Source organism: Meriones unguiculatus, chromosome 7, assembly GCF_030254825.1.
Source record: "Meriones unguiculatus strain TT.TT164.6M chromosome 7, Bangor_MerUng_6.1, whole genome shotgun sequence".
NCBI lineage: Eukaryota > Metazoa > Chordata > Mammalia > Rodentia > Muridae > Meriones > Meriones unguiculatus.
This window is the reverse complement of record NC_083355.1, coordinates 72,348,164-72,363,954: the sequence shown is the minus strand read 5'-3', so window position 1 is coordinate 72,363,954 and position 15,791 is coordinate 72,348,164. Positions and strand designations below refer to the sequence as shown.

General features: G+C 39.7%; 1 pseudogene; it reads left to right on the top strand.

The window, feature by feature from the left end:
• Nucleotides 1-258: 258 nt before the first annotated feature.
• Nucleotides 259-15,791, top strand: part of LOC110540181 (large ribosomal subunit protein eL18-like) — a 55,030-nt pseudogene continuing 39,497 nt past the window's right edge.

Sequence of the window (15,791 nt, the reverse complement as noted above, 5' to 3'; positions counted from 1 at the left end):
ACTTGAAAAAGATGTGGTCCTAAAGCACTTATCTACAAAATATGTCATAGTTATAGATTATAACATTGTTTTATGTTGACAAGATGCAGACTAGAACAGATAACTAAAGAGATCAAGATTAACTCAGATACACTGGCCCTCAAGGTTGTCAAAGATCTGCTGAATATGACATTTGATATGTGTGAGAGCTTATTATGACAGACAGAGTCCCAAATCCTAGCAGTAGCTCCCCAAGGTCTCCAAGAAGATTTGGGTACAATGACAGATGACTTCAGCTCTGGATTGGGGAATGCTAACCACTGGGTAAGACTGCCCCCACTGGCCAGCTGCTAAGGTCCAGCCTAAACAGTGGACAAAACTGGATACCTGGAGAGTTATTCTTTCATGTTGCTGAAAATGAGGTGAGATCAGTCTCTCGTGTTATTCTTCCACAGAAACAGCCTCTCATCTTCTGTGCCTGATAGCCAGACTGCCTCTGCCCATGATGCCATCTGTTTAGGTGGTGGACTGACTAGTCCTCTGTCATTTTGATTGATATGTAAATTCATCTAGGTTACAATTTATCCTTCTCAGGTCTCTGATCACATTGATGGCTAAGCAAATAGCTTAACAGCCAGAGGACAGTTAGATCCCCTGTTAGTGTATTAGTTGATTCTCTAGTTAACTACTAGGTACTATATCTCTTGTTTAAAAAGGCAAACAGGTTTGCCTTGCTCACAGGCTTCATGGTAATTGGTAAGCAGATTTCAATGTAACTTTTCACTAATCCTTCATGTAAATGACTGCTCCTAGTAAATCAACTGCTTGTGTCTTGAGGTGAATAACTAAATAAAAAGTATAAAGTTAAGAGCACTGTCTGCTCTTTCAGAGGTCCCAAGTTCAATTCCCAGCAACCACACGGTGGCTCACAACCATCTATAATGTGATCTGATGCCCTCTTCTGTCACTCAGGCATGTGCCCATGGGTATAAATAAATATATCTTTTAAAGTAGTATAAAGTTTTTGTAAGTTCTGAGGATACAGCCGTTCAAGTTATGAGGATCTAAGACAATGTTTGAGGGTCTAAGAAGGTGTCTTTACGTTGGTAAATGCAAGGTATATAGATAGGGGGGTCTAAGAAGGTGTTTTAAGATATATAAATGCAATTTGTAGAGCTATAAGATGATTTAAGGCATATTAAAAATAGAAAGTATTTCAGATTTCTCTCATCCTCTATGCTATTGTTATATGTCTATAAGATCTCAGAAGTTCAGAATTTTGACATTGATCAGTGGAATTCTGATAAGCTGATGGAGCACTAGCTGCTTACCATTCAGCCACAAAGTTAAGATTTTAATCTCCCTTTGGTTGTCTTCTGGATATAAACGTGTGCTTCTTAGTATGATAAAAACATCTCTGTCCAATCTGTATATCTAGCCCTCTGGACTGAGAAAATAATGTTCATGCTTTTTAACCCAAAGCTAACAGTCTGAAATGCTAAGTCAAAAGAAACTCTGGCATAAGGGACAAATGGCTACCTATTGACATACCAGAAAATAGGCCCTTGGTTCTGTTTCTCCTGGTCATGCTTTGTGCCCCTTGCATGACTATGCTTAGATCAGGTCTCCAGGGTCTGATTTATGGTGTTAAAGTCTCAATTCCAGTCTTTGGACCCTCTCAAACATTTGAGATGGAATCCTACTCAAGGGGGAAATGAAAGGACTTAATTCCGAGGAGCCAGCCAGTCCCAAATGAAGTCACATAGCCTCCATGGACACTAGCCAATCTCAGTCGAGGTCACGTAGCCACAGTAGGAATTCTGCTTTCTGGCTTTAAAAGGAGACTGTGAGCTCCCATCTGGATTGCCACCAATTTGTGAAGGTGGTGATCCTGGCATGCTAGAATTCTCTGCAGAAATATGCTCTTTGTTTTTGCATGCCATTTGAGTCTGGGGTCTTTCTGCAGCAATTTACAGACCCTAAAAACAGTAACTAACAGCTCTCTAATTGGGCTTTCCATCAGCAGTGAACAAGAATTTTTCTTTCCCTATCATCTCATATGTTGCCATTTGGTTTTGGGTTTTTGAGTTTGATAATAGTCACTCTGACCGGGATGAAAGGGATGTTTAAAACAATTTTAACTTGGATTTCTATGAGGGCAAAAAATATTGAATATATTGAAAAAACAAAAGATTTATTATTCATTTTTAAAACTGCCTGTGATGTTTATTAATTCTTACTTATTAGAAGATTTTGAGGTTTGGGGTTTTTGGTTTTTTCATTTCACAGAATATATAAAGAACATATGTTATCATTAAATGCTAAGAAGATAGTATATGCATTTTACAGGTATTTTCTCCAGGTAAATGTAATTTTTGAAATTTTTGTCCAATTTAATTTTTTTAATATTAACTATTGACTTGGTGACTGTTTTTCAACATAATCTTGCTTAGCATATATATATGACAAAAACAAGCTGAAACTCTGAGACACAGGTCAGTGGAGAGCAACCATCTGGAGGCCTGACTCTCAGCCTCCAAGGCAGATGAGGAGGTGCCTGCTGAGAGCCTTGCTATGACGTACACCACCCTTTCAACCATGGACTGGCCAGGCCATTTATCTTTCAGGTAAATAAACTACCAGTTAGAGTCACTGTTTGACACTTCTGTCCTGCTCTCCAAAGTCATCACCTAGTAAGAGACATGTTCAGATCTTTTCCTGTCTCTTGACACTCTAGCTCCCAGCTCTTTACAGAGAATGATAACCATTGCATAGAGCAATTTAATACTGTTTTCTTAATTAGATTTTTATTTTTTACATTAATTACATTTTATTCACTTTGTATCACAGATGTAGCCCCCTCCTTCATTCCCTCCCATCCCCACACTCCCTCCCTCATCTCCTCCCATGCCCCTCTCCAAGTCTACTGACCTCCCCTTCCATCTAACCCTAGCTTATCAGGTCTCATCAGGACTGTTTTTTAAAAGTATCTGGATTTCTAAACATTTACTTTTAGAATTCTTAGAACTATTTTTTTTTTTTTTTTGCTTCTCTCCCCACCTAATTTCTAGCATTCTCAAAATAGATGTGATTATATCTCAAAAGAAAGGAAAACCTTCCTGAACTTCTTATGTGGGATGTAACATCAGAAATTGGCTTTTTGTAAGCCTTACCTTTTCCATAAAGTAAATGAAAATGCAAAGGGAAATTTATCAGCCTTCACAAATTAGAACATCTAACACTATGGCTCAGAGGGGGGAAGAATGGACTTTGCAAACTCCTATTGCTAATAACTCTCCTGGCAAAATCAAATCTGGCGTCTATCAAGGATATTAAAAAATTAAGAATAAATCCTTGTTGCATATCACCACTGTCATCCTTCCCAAACTGTATATCCTTTTGTTTTGTCCCTTTGTACTATTGACTCAAGAAGTTCCTTAAAATACCTGGAGTGAGGTTGCTACACCACTCTTTGCCACATTGCTCTGCTAGCCATGATACTTACTCTGTTAAGGATAGCATCTGGGCTATTATGATGAGACCATGAGTAATATCTTCCATAGTATTGATGCTCATTATTTGTCACTGCTATGTATGTGCATTAATCACCACAAAAGCTAAGTTGAGCTGGCATCATCTGTCACTTTCAGTCACAATAAAACACCCTGTCTTACCTCATCAGTCAGTAGATAGTGGTTATTAGGAGCCTAGCACCTTTTTTAAAAAGTTAATTCCAATCCTTTATTTAAAATAAAAGCATTAACTGTCACCCCATGCTATGCTGGTAAACCATTAAAACCAAGCTCCTAAGGTACATTGCTTTTATACTGCAGATATTGAAATGTGACCCTTATCATTATAGACTGATTAAAAAAGAAATCTTATGGCATCCCAGTGTGCAGTCAGCTTTTAAAGATTATAAAAATGAAAAGAGTAAAGAATAATGAATTGCCAAGGCTGTTGGCACTAAAAAAAAAAAAAAGTGCTTAATTTAAAAAGCATTTCCCATAGTTGCAGTTCAAGATGTTGATGTTCATAGCTAAATTAGTTTACAACTCACCTGCGTTAAATTCCTTAATTATACAATTACTACCATGTATACTCTCTAAAGAGGCCAAATAACTTCCAGAATAATTACTTGGTTTTTTTCTAATGTGCAGTTTCCTGAAATAGCAAATCATTTTTTTTTAAATAAACAGTCAACCTTTGTGTTAGAGTAAGGTCTCAAGGTATAAAACCCTTTCCTTACCTATCTCAAAGTCCAAGATTGGCGTCCTCAAAACAACAACGAAATATCGTGGTGGTCTGAATGTGAATACCTCCCAGAGGCTCAGATATTTGACTGCTGGGTCTTTATTTGGTAATGTTGTATGGGTTAGTTTAGGAGGTGTGACCTTGCTGGAGGCAGCATGGCACTGGAGATGAGCTTTGAGTTTTCAAAAGCCCTGTGCCATTCCCAGTTCACCCTCTCTGCTTCCTGCTGCAAATTCCAGATGTTAGCTATCTGCTCTCGGCTTCCAGCTTCAGTCATCATATCTGCCACCTGCTGCCATGCTGCTCTGGCCATTACAAACCCTAAACTTTTAGAACCATAGTCCACATAAGCTCTTTCTTCTATAAGTTCCCATAGTCAGAAAAGTAACTAATACAAATATTAACAAGAGAAAACCATTTAAAATATTTATTCAGGGCTGAAGAGATGGCTCAGAGGTTAAGAGCACTGGCTGTTCTTCCTAAGGGTCCTGAGCTCAATTCCCAGCTTCCACATGGTGGCTCATAACCATCTATAATGCAATCTGATGCCCTCTTCTGGTGTGTAGACATATATGCAAGCAGAATGCTATATAAATAATAAATAAGTAAATCTTTTAAAAAATACATTTATTCAAAGACCTAGATGAAATCATACTTTTGTGATTGGGCTTCAGGAAGAATAGGCAGCCATGAACAAATATTATTGAACAACAACAAAGATATCAAATAAGAAACATGTGAGATGATTCAAATGTAAAAGTGCTTTCCATAGAAGCCCAACAATTTGAGTTCAATGTGTGTGTGTGTATGTGTGTGTGTGTGTCTGTGTGTGTAAAATGTAGGAAGTAAAAACATATCAAGATAGACTGAATCTATATAATGTAAAGGGAAAGAATATAGAGCCATTCAAGTACTTTCTAAAAAATACCTCTAAAAAATAAAAAGAATATGTCCTGAGAACTTAATGAACTCCAAATTTATTAATATGCTAAAATACTAAAATACATCATTTCTTCTGCCAAATTCAATGACTTACAACTGGAAACTTTCAGGTGATTGTCTCAGATTCTTAATGAGTCTGTAAAAATATATATAGTAATTATAAAACTATTACAATGAGGGGACTGGACAGATGCCTCAGTGGTTAAGAGCACAGGTTGCTTATGCACAAGACCTGAGGTTCCCAGAACTTATACAGTAGCTTTCACAACCATCCATAACTCCAGTTCCAGAAGACACAGTGACCTCTTCTGACTTCTTCAGGTACCACAAACATACACATATATACACATACAAACATATACACAGTTGTACACATGTAACATGAAGGCAAAACACTAATACACATAAAATTAAATCTAAAATAACTTTAAGCCACTGTAATAAATTTTAATTTAAGCCACCTAAAATACATTTTAAAAATACATTGCTTCATGAAGTTGTGGTAATAATATAACACTTGAAATTATGCAAATCTTTCATTCATGTAGCTTAAATTGGGCTTTGCAGGGATGTATGACCAAGGGTTTGCAAGCTAGTGTGAGCACTAGGGTAAGCCAGGTACATAACTGCAACAGACCAGCATCCACACTGTGGAAAGGGAAACTTCTAAAAATTCTTTTTTTTTTTTTTTTTCAATGCAGTTTATTTAGGAACATTGAACAATCCTCGGACCCCGGGGAAAGCCAGCCCACAGCTTAAATAGCCTCTGGGTAGCCAACCCAGGCGTGCCACGGGGGCAATGCAGATAGGTCCACATACATGGAAGCAAGCCAGATCCTCGGCCTTAGCCAAATGTGGAGTTGTTCGTGACAGAGAGCACTCACCATCGGGAAGGTGGAAGGCGGAAACCAGCTCCATCTTTAAGGCATAGCATTCCGCAGCTCTCTACAGTTCTTACAAAGGCTCTCTAGGTCATACTGATGACCCAACATCTCTTACTAAATTTGGCAAAGTCAAGGTTCAGCAACACTGAACAGGTAAAACAGTTTATTTAACATACAAAGTAACAAGTTTCTTTACCACATTTCACCCATGCTTAATTTTTTTGTGTCCCCTTCTCCCATCTCCCTGCCCTCTTCATCTCCCATACTCAGAATTCTCCCTTCCACTTTCACATCACATGTATTGTGCTAACCTCGCTTAAAGTCTGTTTTATCCATTCACAAGCTCCTAGCTAGTTTTCTGACCTCTCCTTACACACACTTACTCTCACATTAATATACCAATATAACAACTGAAAGCTAGGACTCATATATATGAGATCCACATCTAGTATTTGTCTTTCAGAGCCTAGGTTATCTTACTTAATATTATTTAGTGTGCAGGGATTTCCAGGTGGAACATAGAATTCTTTTCATATATGCCCAGGAATGGCATATGTATCTCTATTTTTAGCTCTTGGAGAAACCAGTCGCACTAATTTTGATAGTGAATATACCAGTTTGCATTCATTCCTACCAACATCTCTTTGCTCGACACTTTCAAAGATTTATTTCCCCAGGATTTATTACCTCCCCCCCCCCTTTTTTCCTTCATAAAAGCCATTCTGACTGGGATGAGATGGAATCTCAAATTAATTTTAATTTTGCCTTTGTGATAGCTAAGGGTTTGAAACACTGTAAAGATATTCATTAGCCATATATATCTCTTCTGTTTTAACTGTTTATTTGCTTGGCAGTTTCATGGGTTCAAGTATTCAGTTTTTGTAGAACGCCATATGTTCTAGATTTTAACCACTTCCTGACTCTGTGAAGATTGCTCCAGTTACAAAATCGGATACAATCAGAGTTCTCAAAAAGAAATACTGAAAGATACAGATTGGACAACACTTTCAAAATACTCCCTAGAATTTATCATTTCTTAGGTAGACTTCTATAGGATATAAAGGCATTTTTTAAATGTTCAATACATTTTGTGCATCTTTTTAAAAATATGAAATCGAATGGATTATATTATGTGTTTAAATATATGGGAAGGAGATAATAAATGCATAGGATGCAAACAAACAAACAAAAGCATAAAAGATAATTACTGACCTTAAGGAAAACGAAGTTGTACACACAGATCTCCGTAGGTTCGTCTTTTAAGAGCATATTCAAAATCACAATGATGTAAACAATGATATTTTACCTAATAAAAGTTACAGTATAATTCTATTAATAAGATGAGAGGCAAAACGTACAAGACAGAGTATGTGAATATATATGCTGGAGGTGGGGTATAAAAAGAAATTTAGATAGATAGATAGATAGATAGATAGATAGATAGATAGATAGATAGATAACCAACAAAGCTAGGAATGAAGGTGCATACCTGTAACTCAGTTACTTATAAGGAGGAAGCTGGAGGCATATATTTCAAATCCAGGGCAAGAAAAATAGATCCTACCTCCAACCAAAGAGTGCTGTTGTCTTGCATAAAAGCTCATCAATAGCTAATACCTACGTGGGTTTGACTATGAAATGTCCTCTACTGGGTAATGTGCTTGAACTCTTGGTCCCTCTCTGGGGGAACTTTTAAGAGGGAGAGCCTTGTGAGGAAGTACATCACAGGGGTCAGGATTTGGGGTTTTATCCACTGCAGTTTCTCTGTTCTCAAGACTACAGGTAAAATGTGATCAGCCAGCTTCCTGCTCCTGCCATGATTACCCCAACATGATGATCTTTAGCCCTCTAAATCTGTTAGGCAAAATAAACACTTTCTATTCCAAAATTGCTTATTTATGCCAGCAACACAAAAGTAATTAATACAGTACCTAAAACTTAAAAATAAAGAACATATGGCAATATATGAAAATACATAAATTATTCAAAATAGTTGGGAAACAAGGGATAAGAGAGACTTCTGTTGCTTTCATGGTAAATACTGGTTTAAAGTAAATACAGATTTCTGTTACTTTACATAGTAAAGCCTCAGTTTACTATGATGCTTCAAACTGTGAATGAAAATGAAAATAACCTCTAAAAGGAAAGCAGGCAAGCCTATTGCTCTCAAGGTATCCCTATCCAATGTACTATACCAACGGACATTGGTTAAATATCACCAAACACATGTAATGCAAATGTTCAGGGAGAACACAATGTTGAGCTAGGAAAAACTCAATCTAGTCAGGAACAAAGAAATTACACTGGGATTGTAATCGGGGAAAACACAGATGCAAGCAATCGTGAAAATATGTTCCAATGTTTTATGAAATTGTGGCTGTTTAGAGCTTGAAACCACAAGGAATGTAGGAGTTATTTTATACCAGATGCTATAATTGGTTCTGGTAAAAAAAAATAAAAATAAAAAAGAGCTTTTTCATAAGAAAGAGATTGGTTCTGATATTAATCTCTAGATATTTTGGATAAGGAGCCTATTGCACAGAAGACAGTAGAGGCTAACTGTTTCAAAGGTCACTTCACATCTGGAGGTGGACTGCAGATGTGATTAACAATAACCTGCCAACTTTAAGTATTCTGAGCCAATACTTCTGCACTTCTATTTCTTTTGTAGAAAATAAGTTTTCATACATGGATCCTGAGGCAGAAGAAGGTGCTAAGAAGCCCAGATTATTAGGACTTCTTAAAGGAAGATGATTTTTTTAGAGACAGAGTTTCTCTGTGTAGCCTTGGCTGTCCTGGACTCACTTTGTATACCAGGCTGACCTCAAAGTCACAGAGATCTGCCTGTCTCTGCCTCCCTGAGTGCTGGGATTCCAGGTGTGTGGCACCGTGCCCAGCTAGAATCCCAAGTTTTTAATTGTACATTTTCTAAGCAGAATGGGAGAGAAAATAGCACTAGCATGAAATTACCTTTCCGTTGTCAGGCCTGCCTTCTATCCTAGAAGGGGCTATGCATTCTAATCAATGGCAGGTGAGGGGCTAAAAATACTTACAAATCAATCTGTAGGAACTTAAAGTCTCAAATCTATTACACTATCCGTCTGGTGGCTCACCACATAATCCAATAGTCAGTCTTTATCCTTTACACTTCCTTGTCCTTCACCCCCATTTGTCGCCTGTTACGAACAGCATTTCCTCTGAATGGATAAACCTTCCAGAGAAAGTACAGACTTCAGCTTCTAGCATTCCCTCCCGGAAGCTCCTGCCGTGTTCACCACCCTTAGTTCCACTTTTACATTTCTTTAGTTTCTACTCATCATACAACATTCACAATGCAACTACATTTTTTAAAAAAATTGTCTACTTTAATGCAAAGTCCCATAATCTCCTGCCTGTTTCTCAACAAGAGATTCCTAACTGATCTTTAGGGTGACTGTTTCCTTCCCATCCTCCACCAGTAGCCAGAGTTGTCTAACTCATCCAATTGCAAATCTTGCTGAATCACCCCTCCCACTGAAAGTCTCTCAGTGATTTTTCATTACCATTTGGATAAAAAAAAAATCTACAGGTTTCTCAGGGTCAGTGAGGACTTTAACTCAGGAGGCAGAGGCAGGCAAATCTCTAAGCACAAGGCCAGTCTACAGATCGAGTTTTTGGACAGCCAAGGCTACACAGAGAGATACCATCTTAGAAAAAAAAAAAAGATTCCTCAGGTTCATATTTGAATATCATACCTATCATGCACCCATGAGGTAGAGCCACAATAACTGCTCCATGTAATTCTAACCTATACGTCTTCACCATGAGTTCTTAGCCCATGATTCTCTCACAGCTTCAAGAACTATCCTCTGGTACCTCCTGCCACACTTACCGAACCAGCACCACTTGCACATGTACGTAATTGGTTTCTACTCATTCTTTCCATATATGTCCTCCGGAACACTATGTGCATTATCCTTTATGTCACCATTCATGCTTACAATTTAAAATGTATTTGTACAATTCCTTGAATAAAGTCTATTTCCCTTCTGTTTTTTAAAGATTTATAGCTAACATTTTTATTTATTTGTAAGGGTATATGTATGTGTGTGTGTACCACATGAGAGTAGGTGCTTGCAGAGGCCAGAAGAGTGTCAGATGCCCTGAAGCAGTTACAGGCACCGGTGGAATCCTGCCATGGATGCTGGGAAATGAACTCTCTAAGAGTCCTCTGTAAAAGCAGTTAAGTGTGCTTAACAGCTGAGCCATCTCCCTAGCCTGTCCCTTCTTAATCATAAGTTCAACAGAAAATGCATTTATATCCAAGTATATTTGTTTAGTCAATGAATGAATAGCATGCTTGATGAAACAAACAAAAGAAAAAAAATAAAAGACCTTAGAGAATAGAAATCAAAATTTTATATAGCAGAAATTCAGGAAAAAGGTAGCTGTCTGGTATCATGGGCACTACCTATACTATATAATAATAGTATAGGTATACACTATACACACACATATTAGTGTATATATCTATATATATTATACATTATGGGTATAGTATACGATTTATATATTATACATACCCGTGTGTGTATGTATATATGTTGCTATAGGTCCTATAGGAACAAGCTGTTCTGAAATGACAGTAAGTTAAAAAAAAAAAACAACAACATAATGCTTGCTACAACAGCACACATAAACCCAAATTATCCAAATGAAAATAAACAAATTCACATGAGTTATAGTTGGAATTAAGCTCTGAATGGCACACTAATGACAGTGTCAATTAAAAATGCATACGATTTTTACCATATTTTAGATAGCTTGTCCTTAATCCTCTCCTTCCTTGCTGATCTTCAAAACAAAAATTAGAATCATGCTGAGAACAGACTCTGAGGAAGGTTGATAAAAACTCAAAGCTTATTGAATAAGTAAGTGATCTCTTCATCCATTTCTTGTAGGCTTAAATTTTTTTTTTTCACCAAACCTACTTTGTTTAGGTTCTTATACCTCCCTTCTACCCACTGACCAGAGGTAGGGGAGAAAGAAGGTTATTAGGTAAAGGGGGTTGTAGACCATTTTAGAAGTAGTTCCTTCGGCTGAGTCTACTCTTCGTTGTCTGGATACCAGCAACTCAGCCCAAAGACCAACACCAAGCAGCAACCTGAATCAGGTCAGTGAAAGCCAAAAGACTCAGTTGGATTACCCGGAGGAGTTCTATGGAACATTTATGTGTGCAGAGTCAAGCGTGGAAGCATGAAGATCAGTACAGCAATGTTGATCCAAAAGCAGTGTCTCACTGACAATGGGCTTCTATATATCTCCTCTCCTCAGAGTCCACCCACCCACGGATGTTCTCAGCTGACCAAAGTCATGCCCCTTGCACAAGAGAGCTCACAGCAAAACATCACATGCCCTCTCACAAGCCAGCCTCCAGCAAAACTGTAATGTGTCCTCTCGAAAGACAGATTCTAGCAAAACATCACATGACTCCACTGAGTCTTCAAAGAAACCAGAAACTCCCACTTCAATTTCTTTCTGCGTAAAAAGCAGTGCCTTGCTCACAAAGCACCTAGCCACCAGCAGGCCAGATGATGCATCTGCTTTTTAATTAAATGGACTGAACATTGCTTCATTTGAATTGGACACTTGCCAGTCTTTTAAAGATTTTCTACCATCTAGCTTTTATCTATTAAAATATCTCAGAGATGATGCCTCATTTTTCACTTTTTAACTAAAAGTAGTGATTCTAGTGTGCTGATATGTTTATTTTCATGCCATATTTTAAACCAGATGCTATTTCTAGGGGAAAGATGATTAATGTTTTAACTAATTTTGCATACTTAAGTGCTATTATGTCTTCTCTTTTTAAATGAGTACCAGAAACAAAGAAATTATAAATAAGATGGATTAAAAACTCCTTATTTTAGAGTGGGTACTGTCTGAGCAGGAAGGATTGAGGCAGGGAAGGATCCCAGTTTGTACATATAAGGGAGGACCTTGGGCTTCAAGAACAGCATTCTGCATCAGAGTTATTATATCACATGATGTCCAGGACCAGGAAGCCTTGTTAAGCAAAGCCAGTGCTTCTAGAAACACTTCTGTGGAGGACAGCAGCAGCAACAACAGTGGACAGCAAAGTATTCATCTCCTGACATCCATCCTGGCTCTCAGTGGTTCTGTGGGAAACAGCATGTGTGTGTAAATGGAGACTGTTGGTGGCATAATGAGCAAAACATGGAGCCCTTTCTACTGTCCATAGTTTTAAGCGCACCTGGTATTTTTAGCTAACAGATGTGTAAATACGGTTTTTATAGCTTTTCGTAAATTTAAGGGCTCTAAGAAATATGTTGGGGGAATGGGGCTGAAGAGATGGCTCAGCAGTTAAGAGTGCTTGTTGCTCTTGCAGAAAACCCAAGTTAAGTTCTCACCCCCAACACTGGGCAGCATACAACAGCCTGGAATTTCAGTTCCAAGGAAACGGTTGCCCTCTTCTGGCCTCCCCAGGCATCAGGCACACATGTGGTGTATTTCATACATGCTGACAAACACTCATAAAATAAAACTATATTTAAAACCAGAAATATTGGGGAGGGTGTCATGTGATTGTTTTCCAGGGTCTGTGGGCATGTGTCAGAGGCGGAGGCCAATCATGTCTGTCCATATGTTAAGTCAGGGATTTTGGCAGCTGCCCACCTCAGAAACACAAATAGGATGTACTGGGAGTCGATGGCCAAAGAGCAGCAAAGGGGCCATCCCTACCACATGTGGGACTCCACCGGTACTTTTGTGGTTCAGCTGATCCTGGATCATTATTGAGTGCCCAGTCCTGTCCAGTGAGTGGAGTATACTCCCATCTAAATAAACTTTTCACTTTGTTTTTAAGTCATGGCTCTGACTGTCTCTACCTATGTGATCTGACTGTCCTATTCTTGAGCTGTACGTTAGTAAGCAGTACAGCAACGAGGTAGCTGAGTCAGTGAGGGTCTTGGCCAATGGTGATGGTGAAATGCATGGCGGGGGACATTAAGAACAAGCTTTCCCAACTCTTGCTCTGCAGGACCAAGAACTGGTTGGGTGACTGACCACAACAACAACATCCTGAATGACTATCTGCTACCTGCTCTTCTCCAGGAAGAAGGAGCAGGTCAGACAAGTAGCAGCCTGGGGCAATGGAGATTGGGCTGAAGGATTCTGCCTTGGCATGGAGGTGCCAGTAGCTTCTGTGAAAACAGGAACCATGGTGGGCCCTTAGGGTAGCATGTCTGTACTGTGATTGCCCAATACCCTGAGTTTTGTGCTTATGCAGTCCTATTTCCTCCCCTGCTCAGTCATTGGCTATAAGCTGCATTATTAACATATCAGGGGGTCATTGGGGAGCAGAGTTTATACAACATTAAGATAGGAGATTCTGGGGGGATTTGGCAAGATGGCAGCGCCGACACAACTCTCATTCTGACCAGCAGCACAGCAGGATTGGCACAGTGACCAGCAATCAGAACTCGCGGCCCTAAAACACAAGCGATTGTGTTTCCCAGGTGAGAGGATACCCCACGGTGGGGGATTCAATCAGGTTCAACTCACCCAGCTAAACTGAAGACAACCCGGTTCTACCAGGCGCTTGGTCACCAGCCCAGAGCCACACGCCAGTGTGCTCTGATCACTGTCCCAGACTGAACTGTGGGCACCACAACATCAGAGACTGCGATATCCATTCAAGAGATAACCAAACAGTGCAGGAAATGATTGGGACTGGCCTTAGGTCACCCAGACATTCCCTGGAAAAGACCTGGGGTTCCTCGGGCACCCAGGAGCCAGCCCAGAGCCAGAGCCAGGGACCCAGGTCCTGCCTGCACCTGACTCGCTGCCCCAGATAGAACTGTGGGCCCCAGGGCACCAGAGACTGAGTTTCACTGTTGGCTGCAAACCCACAGAATGGGGAATGGCTGGTCTGATCTCAGAGCACTCAGCCGATACCACCACCCCAAAAAGGTCTCGGGAAAAATTACCCAGTTTCGGCAGACACCCAGGCACCCAATCGCCAGAAAGGCAGAAAGGCGTAGCCACACGAGTCTGTGCCTGTGGGTTCTACTCGCCATCACAGACAGAACTTCTGTCCCCAAAGCAAAGACTGGGTGTCCCTGTCAGGAGGAAACCCCACAGCGGGGGGATCATCAGGTCTATCGCTCAGGACACCCAGCTCCAGAAGACTTTCTGGATTCACACAGACTCTAGGCTCTAGCCTTCTACTGCAGGCATGAGCGCCATGCTCACCCGCCATTATTGAGTACCACTAGGGCACTGGGGCAAACAGCTGCATCCTCAGACCTATAAAAGCCAGAGTGCCATTACAGCATCCCTCAGATACTGCTCCAAGATTCAACCAGTTCTTCCTAGCTAAATTGACAAAACTGTGAGAATCCCTGGTTCTTCAAGAGGGCTGCACCCAACAATTACACCTTAAGAGCGACAGCTGCTGCTCACTAAAATCAGAGCAAGAAACCCAGCAGCAGGGCAGCTATCACCAGGACCTCTCCTGATGAGAGGAGAGTCTTCCTGAACACAACAATTACCACACAGGTCCATACACCTGAAGTGAACTGTGACAATTCCTGAGAAGCACCACCATTCAGTTGACCATACCCAAAAAGCAGAGGAGAACTTCAGAACCCCGCCAAGTGGATTCTCCCTACCCCAGGACCCATCAGGCACCAGAAATTAACAGACAACACCTGAGAGAGAGAGATGGGTTGAGGCCAGCAAAAAAGCACAACAAACAAAAGGCAAAGCAACATGGCATCCCCAGAACTCAGTTATCCAGGGGCAAGTAGCCCTGGACACCCTAACATAAGTGAAATTCAAGAAGATGACCTTACATCTATGCTTAATGGAGGAAGCAAATAAAATGTGTAAAGAATTAGGGGAAGATATAATAAAACAGATTATGGCCATCCGTAAAGAAATACAAGAAGATGCAGCCAAACAGTTTGTGGTATTCAGAGAGGAAATAATTAAATCACTGAAAGAAAAGAAACAGAGGAATGTTCAAAGAAACAGATGAAGGAATTGAAGGAAAAACAGGAAAATACAGTCAGACAGGTGAAGGAAATCAACAAAACGGTTCAAGATCTGAAGATAGAATTGGAGGAATTAAAGAAAACACAAATGGAGGAAATCATGGAGAGGGAGAACCTAGGAAAGAAAACAGGAACTACAGAGGTAAGCATAACCAACAGACTACAAGAGATGGAAGAAAGACTCTCAGGTGTAAAAGGTACAATGGAAGAAATAGATGTATCTGTCAAAGAAAATAATAAATCTAAAAATTCCTGACACAGACCATCCAAGAAATCCAAGACAACACCTAAGAATAATAGGAATAGAGGAAAAAGAAGAATCCCTACTCCAAGGCCCAGAAAATATTTTCAACAAAATCATTGAAGAAAATTTCCCCAACTTAAAGGGGAGGTCTATAAGAATACAACAGGCCTACAAAACACCTAATAAATTAGACCAGAAAAGAAAATCCTCCCATCACATAATAATCAAAACAGTTAGTATACAAATAAAGAAAAAAATACTAAAAGTTGCAAAGGAAAAAGGCCAAGTAACATATAATGGCAAACCCATCAGAATCACACCTGACTTCTCAACAGAAACTATGAAAGCCAGTAGGGCCTGGATGGATATCATGCAGACCCTAAGAGAACACAGATGTCAGATGTCAACCCAGGCTACTATACCCAGCAAAAC